Here is a 9538-nt window from a genome sequence, read left to right as displayed (position 1 = left end):
CGGTATCTGAAATATTCCAAGTACAAAAACGTTCAGAAAAACTGTCAACAAAATTAAAAACCAGTGTCTCAACGTACTAAGGAAAGATCAGTCAATTAATTAATTAATTAATAACTTACGAAAGAAATGATACCACTCTCCATATGTGATGTTTTTCAAGTTCTCTCTAATTTATTATTATTATTATTATTATTATTATTATTATTATTATTATTATTACTATTATAATAATTATTATTATTATAATAATTATTATTATTAATTCTAACCTTATATTCATGTTTTTTCAAGAATGATTTGGTCCAGTTAGAAAGGTCCTTTGCTTTATCCTCCACTGAATCACGATTAATGTTAGCCTGAAGGATACTCTTCTCTCCATCACTCATGCACCTCTACAATACAAATGATAGTGAGTTAGTAGCACATATAAATGTGTATATTTATAAGTACATGTAACTGGAATATCATACTGAGTATTTAAATGGAAAATAGACAGGAGTTAAAATCCACTTCTTGTCTTTAGTGATGTAATTAACTTCAATCCTGTGAGTGTCTTTATCCAATTCATCGCACAGTGTCCTTATCTCAGTTAACTATTATTAATTAATTATTAAATCAATTAATTAATTACTATTACTTCTTTGCTATGATCTATATCTTCCAATGTTTGGTCCAAGTCGTCGTTGGCAACAGGAGATCTATTTTGATTTGCAACATGTACCTAAACAATTTAATCATAAATAAATAAATAAATAAATTGATTACTGGTTCTTCTAAAAGAGGCTTCAATTTTTTCAATCCAACTATAAATAAACAAATAATAATAATATTATTATTATTAATTAAATGCTGACTAAATTCCTCAAACTCCAGTTCAGAGTTTTCAGCAAGACTCCTTAGTATGTGGTATGCCCTGAACATGTTCCTCTCAATAAACTCAAACCGTTTCTTTTCATCAATATCTTTATCATTAGCACACAACTATACACAATACATACATGTACATGTACAATGAAGCATCTATCAGTAATAACTCACTCTGGCATGGACTGCCTTTACAAAGTACATAAGTCTCATCTTCTTGAGGTCTTTGGATATTGCTTTAACTAGACCAGGACTGAACTCTTTGTCCGTTTCTTCAAGAAGAACCTCCAGCAACTCCACAGCTTTACACTGCATCTCAAGGACATCAATCGGTAGTGGAACTTTAACTATCTATAAATGTTATTAATAATGATGATGATAATGATGATGGTAATTATATATAATTATTACAATTGGTATTTTAGTAGTTGGATCTTCAGTAGGACAGGATTCTCTAATTATCAAGTTAATGGAGTCCAGCACTTGACCATCTAATGCTGCACTTTGATTCGAATAATTACCAGCACACAACTCAATGAGGCACTGTAAAACAAACAAACAAGCAAAATAAATAAATAAACAAAATAAACAAATAATGTTTACTTGTATGGCTTTAGTCATTGTTTCAGTAATCATAGCTGATTCAGTTTCATTTTCTTGTTTTATTTCAGCTAGTGTCTCTAGGAGTGCAGCTGTGCCACTAATGACATTAATATTCTAATTGTACAAATAATAGAAATTATTTCTTTCCCTTCTCCTTACGAATGAGTTGTCTTGCTCCTTCATGATTGCTTGAAGTTTTCTGTTCTGTCCATCACAGAGAGAAGAGATGAGGTCCAAGCAAACACCAACTTGATGCAACCACAGGTCCTATACATCATTAGGAGGGACACTACATGTACATCTATGGTACTTGTTTAACTTACCAATTCATCAGCTGATTTGGGATCTAATAAAAGAAGTGTTGATTAATTATAATGAAATACATGTAGAGACTTACAGGTGGTGATAAAAGATGTAGTATTTGTAATTGGTGGTACATTAGGATCCTCCTACATATTAATAAACATACCGTACCGTCAGTATAATGAATACTTACTTCTATTGATACAACAGTGTCACCACCAGGTGTCTGTTGCATAGTGCCATAATCAGTATCTTCCTTCTATTAATTATAATATAATTGTAATATACATTGTTCCTGTTTCTAATACTCACTTCTGGCTCTCTCGACAAGAAATCTCTACATAATAAATAAATAAATTAATAAATAAATAAATAAATAAATAATAATAATACAATTAAGACTAACTTTGGTATATGGCTGTATTGGAGTATCACGGAAATCAGTTTGTAGATTGACAAGAAGAAGTTGGCATTATTAGCAATCCTGTCACAGATATAATCCTGAGTCTCTTCATTCCCGTTGAACACAAGAGTATAGAGGAACCCCATTATCTGGACACATATCTTCACATCAGGATTGGATATATACTTTAGCACCTGTAATGAAAGAATGAACAATAATAATAATAATAATAATAATATAGATGTACCGACTAGCCTCTATATAATGGACACTGTGTCTCTGTTATACAGAGATATCCTTTATGTGGAGGTTATTTTATACAGTAAGGAATGTAATTGGTACACTAGGTGCTGTCCATTAAATGGAGGTGTACGCTATAGAGAGTGTCCATTATCAAGAGGCTACACTGTATACATTATACTTATATTTACCAGGTGAGGATATTTTTTTTCTATAACAAATTTATTTTGTAAATTCTTCACATAAGAATGGTGACCTTTATCACAGGTACTGCTATAAATATAATTAATAATAATAAATAATAATTAATGAATTAATATCTTACTCTGCTACCCACTCCTCATTGTCAATTTCTTCAATTTTGTCAAAAGTTATTCCAAACAAAACTTGTAAAGTCGTTAGCAAAGTGAAGTGAAGTCTGGCCCTCTCCTTACTACCCAGCTGCTGCCGCAACTGAGAATCCAAGACACTGAGGGAGGAGGAGGAGGAGCAGCAAGGGAAGGTAAAGAGGAAGAGGAGGGGCAGGGGAAGGTAAAGAGGTTAAAGGTCATTCAAAACAAGACACACAGTACCTTAACAGTTTAGAGAGGGGAGTATCATCACATACTAAAGGAACGACACTAATGAATAATAATAATAATTTAATAATAATAATAATAATAATAATAAGTACTGGTGATCAGCTCCAATAGCTCTCCTAGCAGCTGTAGCCATGCCCCCTGCAGCAGAAACTCTGCTCCCTTCGGGTGACAGTATATTAGCATCTTTAGAGAAAAGGTTTATCAACTGATGGAAGGAACGTCCCTTAGGGATCAGACCATCTGAACTCCTTAGATCTGAACAAAGTAGGAGGAGTCAATATTGATAAACCACACCCACAGTGTACCTTCAGGGGGTTCAATTTTAGATGGTTCCTCCCACTCATATACAAACCTGTAGTTTGACACAAAACAATAAAACTCTGTCATAATCTTTAACTGAAGCTCATTTTCAGATTTATAATCTTTAATATCTTCAGATACTAATTTAACAACAGTTGGAAGCTGCTCCTACAGTCAGGTGGCCAGTGGTCAGGTGATTCATTGTGTTTATTGCCGGAATTACTTACTTCATAATCCTTTGACTTTAGGTAGACCCCATCAATAGCTTCAACAATACTCGTCCAATAGTTAAACTGTGCCTTACTAGTAATGAACACATCTTTATTTTTATTGACTATTGACTAAGAAGATGATAATTATAATTCAACCAATACTAATGGACTCACTACTAGACCAGGTCTCAGTTCCTCAAGTGTATTTTCAATACTTCGGCCAATGTGATCTAATTTTTCGCTGATCATGTTCTCATAAACTTTATCCGTCAGTTCCTTTCCTTTATATGAGGCTAACTGGGTACAGAATGATTTCACAACTGGACCAAGACCTTCCACAAAATAACGTAACAGAAACAAAGTCTTTTTAAGATCGTCCCGGATAATTTCATCTTCATCAGGTCCTTCATCTTCATCAAGACCAAGGCCTTGCTCGGGTCCTCTGGGGTTGAATACCTCCTCCCATGTCTAGCCAAGGGCCAGTGGTTAGCTTACAATATAGAGGAACTGTACCTCATAATAGGCAAAAAACTTCCTCATGTAACACCTAGTGGCATCTTCATCATCTTCTTCAATTTTAATTTTGGAAATGTCCGCAGATACTTGATACACGTGACTCCAAAACTTACTGCATGGACAAAAACATAATTAATTAATTAATTATGGTGAAATTCAAATTTACTGTTTCCTTGAGAGGAGGTGGAGAGATTCAGTGGATTCCTTCTCAGTGCTGAGGTAAGAACTGACCAAGAGACGAGCAAAAGGAATCTTCCTCACAGGGAGGATCTTATCATCAATAAGTATACTGAATATATTAAATAATAAATAAAATAATGAATACATAAATAAAACAAACAAATAAATAAATGAAGCACTATGGTGCAATGGACTCGCCTGCTGGAATTCACCTGAGTGATATGCATTACTTGTACTGTGATATTTAAGCAATTTGAAAAAAATTATTATTGACTGCATAGTAATAATGATAATAAAATAAGCTATGGGTGTGGTCAACAACTAGCTAGCTAAATCATGGCACATGGGTAGGAGAAAGAAGAAAAGCTGAAATTTATTTTAACATCTGAAGCTCTATTCAAAGAAGGAGTTGGCACAAAAAATTTTCCTAGATATTTAAAAGAGACTGAGAGAGTTTGGTTGTTCCTGCTTTCCCTAGTGCCGCCTGAAAAATTTTCAAAGAGGCTAAATCACAAACTTTGAGCAACTGTAACTCACAAACAACGAAGTTAGGACAAAATCGTTCTTTTTGCTTTTTGTTAGATGGGATTTTCTACCTCTGAAGCAAATCTCGGCCCTGTAGAGTGAAACACGAGCTCTCACCTGAAGAGAGGTCCCCTGGTTTAGCAGTTCACAGCTTTTGGTGCCACAGGATGCTACAAGAGCATAACTAGATGAAAGAAAGCAACTTCATCTGTTGCTAGAAGAAGAAATATAGCTCTAGACTGCTCAGACAAAAAGATAATTTTTTTTACAAATGAGAGCACTAAAGTGCGTACCTTCGACACAATCTGTATGTAACAGTTTCAATAAATTAAGAGAAAATTATTGGTGAAAGTTTTGAGACAGAGAAGAAGCTTCAGCATGTACTAGATCTATTAAAACTTAGTGAATGTTTTGAGACAGACAGAGAATTTTTTGTTTTTTTAGACAAAGAGCTCCAGCATATTTGCTGCTAGCTAGCTGCAGCAATGTAAAGGTGTGGCTGCAATGAAGGTGTGGCTCAATCAAGCCATGCTCCACCCCCACACCAGGGATATAATAGACTACGTAACCTATTACGTAGTCTATTATATCCCTGCCCACACACAGTAAATGGTGGTACATGGCCCTATGTGGCGAAGAAAGCTTTGGTTTTCTCGACTTTTAAACAGTTTAGCACACATTTGTTAGGTTCTATTTGTTGCATACAAACTGCTATCTAATCCCTAATGTTAAAAGACTCTGGCCGCTACCTCGGGAGAAGAGAGCCTCGCCTAAACTCACAAGGTATGAAAGTTTGGGCTATCATATCTCTAAAATGAAGACGATTGGAGCAATTTCTCTCGTATTAATGAAAGATGAGGCTTTGCTTTATTGTTTTATCTGCCCTGTTGCTCTTTTGCTTTCACTACGAAAGAGCTGCAGGAGAGCCGACTACATTTGGCGACTTTGCCAGCTTCTTTTACCACGGAAAAGACAAATCAAGGATTCCCAAGACAGAGAATAACTTTTTCTAGAGCCAGTGTTGATTATAAGACTCTCCAGGACAAGACAAGAAAGCAGTGTCAGATCAAAAGTGGAGGTCAAAGCGAAAACACAGACAGGACAACTGCTTTACCCCTCGACTAGGGCGTTACTAGAATGCGGATCAGTGCGGATTGCTGCGGATCGTTCCGCACGGTAAACCAAGCACGTGAACGCGCGGAACGTGCACGGGCGTGTGCCTAGAATGCGGATCAACTATCAAGAATTCAGAATATGCACCATAAGTCTGGCCACGCAAGACTAAACTTCCCGCGCAGTCCTTTGTTCTTCTATTCCACTCCATCTTTATTTGTAGCAATGTTTAACTCTTTATAAAGTAAAAATAACTATTTTTAACTCAGTGTAATAATTTTAAACTTTGAATGTACGAGATTTCAGTGATCATATCAAAAGCCTTCAGTCATTAGTCATAGAATAAATTATACTGCATCTAGATCTAGTTGCAATGAAATGAGTTACAATCTGCATTAAAAACAAACATGTAGGTGTAAAATTTAAACAATGAAAATTGCCTAACAAATAACAATTATTTTCATTGTGTAAAAATGATTATTATGATATTACCAAAAATATATAATATTTTATTGGCCAAAAATTGTTACCACCTATCATTTTTATTTGAAAGTATTTCTTTTACGTGATTACAAATACTGCTCTGATTGCATTAAGATATTTAATGTAAGTGTTTATAATGCTTTTATAAGCAACTTAGACTGATAGCATCAGTGGCTGATATCATTATCTCTTAAAAGTTGCTCAAGAAACTAAGATAATTCAGTTTTAGCAATTATCAATGAACAGTATGAAAAGTAGCTAACAAAATTCAAGTTGACCCAACTCTAGTTGCTAATTAATGCAGAGCATAAGATATTTTTATTTGACTTACTTTCAGAGTCATGTTTCCTACATATATCAAGCTTAAAATTATTATAACTTCCCTCTAATCCTGTAGATATTTAAAAAAGCAAGCAATAAAAATAGTAATGTAAAATTTTTAAAAACTAGTTTAAGTATTAGTAAAAATACATCTATAATAATTAATTAATATCTTTAGTACTGCAACTAGAATCACTGAATAATGATTCACACCGTAGGCTAAAAAATGCTAACTCCATCATTTATTGACCAAGAGTATTTATATACTCTTGTTAAACTGAGTTGTATCTATTCTGACAAAATTTCGGATATAGTAGTGACATAGCTATGAAGCAATTAAGCAAGATATGGTACTCTTGATATGAAGCATGCAGCAATCCACAACTTGAAAGACCTCATTTTTAAAACTATATCTGTACATGTATCCCAATGCAAATGAAAATATCTTTGTGAGGAACTTCAAAATGATATAGCTAGGTGGTAGCAATTTTTGGCCAATAGAATATTTTATATTTTTGGTAATATCATAATAATCATTTTTACACAATGAAAATAATTGTTATTTGTGAGGCAACTTTCATTGTTTAAATTTTACAACTATATGTTTGTTTTCAATGCAGATTGTAACTCATTTCATTGCAACTAGATCTAGATGCAGAATAATTTATTCTATGACCAATGACTGAAGGCTTTTGATATGATCACTGAAATCTCGTACATTCAAAGTTTAAAATTATTACACTGAGTTAAAAATAGTTATTTTTACTTTATAAAGAGTTAAACATTGCAACAGCAACAAATAAAAATGGAGTGGAATAGAAGAACAAGAGGACTGATCTGCGGGAAGTTATGATTCTGAATTCTCGGGAGTTGATCCGCATTCTAGGCACACGCCCGTGCACATTCCGCGCGTTCACGTGCTTGGTTTACCGTGCGGAATGATCCGCAGCAATCCGTACTGATCCGCATTCTAGAAACGCCCCTCGACTACGCCTACGCGGTCTCGGGTAACGACTACGCCTACGCGGTCTTGGGTAATCAATTAAACCATAGATACAGTATATACGTATACAGGGATTGGAAACACCTGGATAATTAATGGTTGAGGGCCTTGAGGCCGAGGCTCGTGACGGGTTAATTTGATTCAAAATGGCCGCCCTATAAATGTTAAAATTACAACCTGTTTATCTCATATATCTTGACGCTGCAGTATCACTGACACTTGATAACAATTCTATAATGTAAAACTAATAGTTGGAATCAAATAAAAGTTGCATGCATTGCAAGTTTATCAAAAATAATCAATAAACGGCAGTATTCTTCACTTGCAGAAACAGCCTTCCAAATATCCACAGGACAAAAATGGTCACTTCATTGTAGCTCATTACATTGGAGAGATTCCTAGGGAACAATACTAATGCCACAGATTTTCGTTATTAGTCATAGTGAAGTTGCCAAAGGGAGAAATTCCACCGTAGGTCCAACCTATTCTTGATGTCCTCAATAAAACACGGCTTAAGAGAAAATTAAGATGAAAAACATTCAGTACATTGGATAATAGTCACATCAATCTAGACATCTCATCATAATAGCTGTTGTGTCATCAATGTAGAAGCTAGAGGGAGAAAAGATCTCAAATCATACTAAAATGGATATATTGCAAAGAGTACCAGTTTATAGAATACCTTCAAAAGAGAGCTTTATGCAGCCAAAGTTTTCCTAGAATGGGGACTACTCAAATCTTAAAAAGTCATTAGACAGATGACTTTCTCGAGACTTTTCTGAAAAATATTCCTGGATATCTATTTTTAACCCGTAACACGCCTAGGTTTTTTGACAATTTTTGTTGTCTCATTGAAATGTTAAGGAAAGGATCACGTGATACCCTGCTGTTTCCAATCCCTGTTGTATACTGTATCTATGATTAAACTGTGTGGACAGAATGACAGAATGACAACCCAACTGCTTAGTACCTGCCTACGCAAGCGTGGCGAGTCCAATAAATAGATAAATATTTCTCACTTGACCAGTTCATCTAGTGTGAATATTTCCCGACACACAACTTCGACTGTTTTAATTTGTCCATCACAACAAGAACCAAGTAAACTCGTAACATGAAGCAACTTCAAGAGCTCAAAACCAACCAAATCCTAAACAGAATAAGTATATTCATGAACCTTCTCTCTCTCCCTCCCTCTCACATCTCTTAAAACTCTAAGTCTCAGTTCAAATGATTTCTCTTCATCAGTTTCCTTATCCTTCATCAATATCTTCCCAAAATGGTCGACATAATTAGCACAAAACAGTTTCATGATGTGCCTCTGATGAAATTTAATAGGGACACCACTTGACTTGCAGGGCTGAAGGAAGACAAAGTAAAACATTAAGTACAATACAGTGTACATATACACAGACAGGTAATGTAATGGTAATGGTACTGTAATGGTAATGGTACTGCACTGGTAATGGTGCTGTAATGGTAATGGTACTGTTACTACTGTACTGTAATGGTAATGATACTGTAATGGTAATGGTGCTGTACTTTTATAACAGCCTCCAGTGTTGTTAAGAACTCCAAGTAGCCTGGACCTTCAACATCTTCATGTACTGCAACATCCCCAACCATTATTCTACTGGCCAACGTGTATATCAACTCAAGATCATGCTCTGTTAGCAAATGACTGATCTTAGGATTATCAGTAACCACCTAATGGAGAGAGAATATACCTTTTATCCTCATAGTCTTATTCTCATACTCTCATTTCTATACACTCATTCCTATATAGACCTTCTGCACGTGACGTCACAATTAAAGGCAGGACTTGTAGCAGCCATATGCATACTGAGTGTCAACAGTGTGCAGTATGGGTAAGTGTTGCTGTGCAGTTTACTGC

At 35.0% G+C, this 9538-nt stretch overlaps 1 long non-coding RNA gene across 1 annotated transcript; it reads right to left on the bottom strand.

Moving 5' to 3' along the window:
- Window positions 1–7788: 7788 nt before the first annotated feature.
- On the bottom strand, window positions 7789–8435 carry LOC109582633 (uncharacterized). The gene is made up of 2 exons (XR_002185173.1): window positions 8330–8435; window positions 7789–8259 (listed from the first exon to the last, which is right to left on the bottom strand). It is a non-coding gene; the product is annotated as an uncharacterized LOC109582633 (long non-coding RNA).
- Window positions 8436–9538: the final 1103 nt, after the last annotated feature.

The sequence above is a fragment of the Amphimedon queenslandica genome, unplaced genomic scaffold (assembly GCF_000090795.2).
Source record: "Amphimedon queenslandica unplaced genomic scaffold, v1.1 AMPQUscaffold_13369, whole genome shotgun sequence".
Taxonomy (NCBI): Eukaryota; Metazoa; Porifera; class Demospongiae; order Haplosclerida; family Niphatidae; genus Amphimedon; species Amphimedon queenslandica.
The sequence above is the reverse complement of the archived record's forward strand: the minus strand, read 5'-3'. Positions and strand labels throughout refer to the sequence as shown.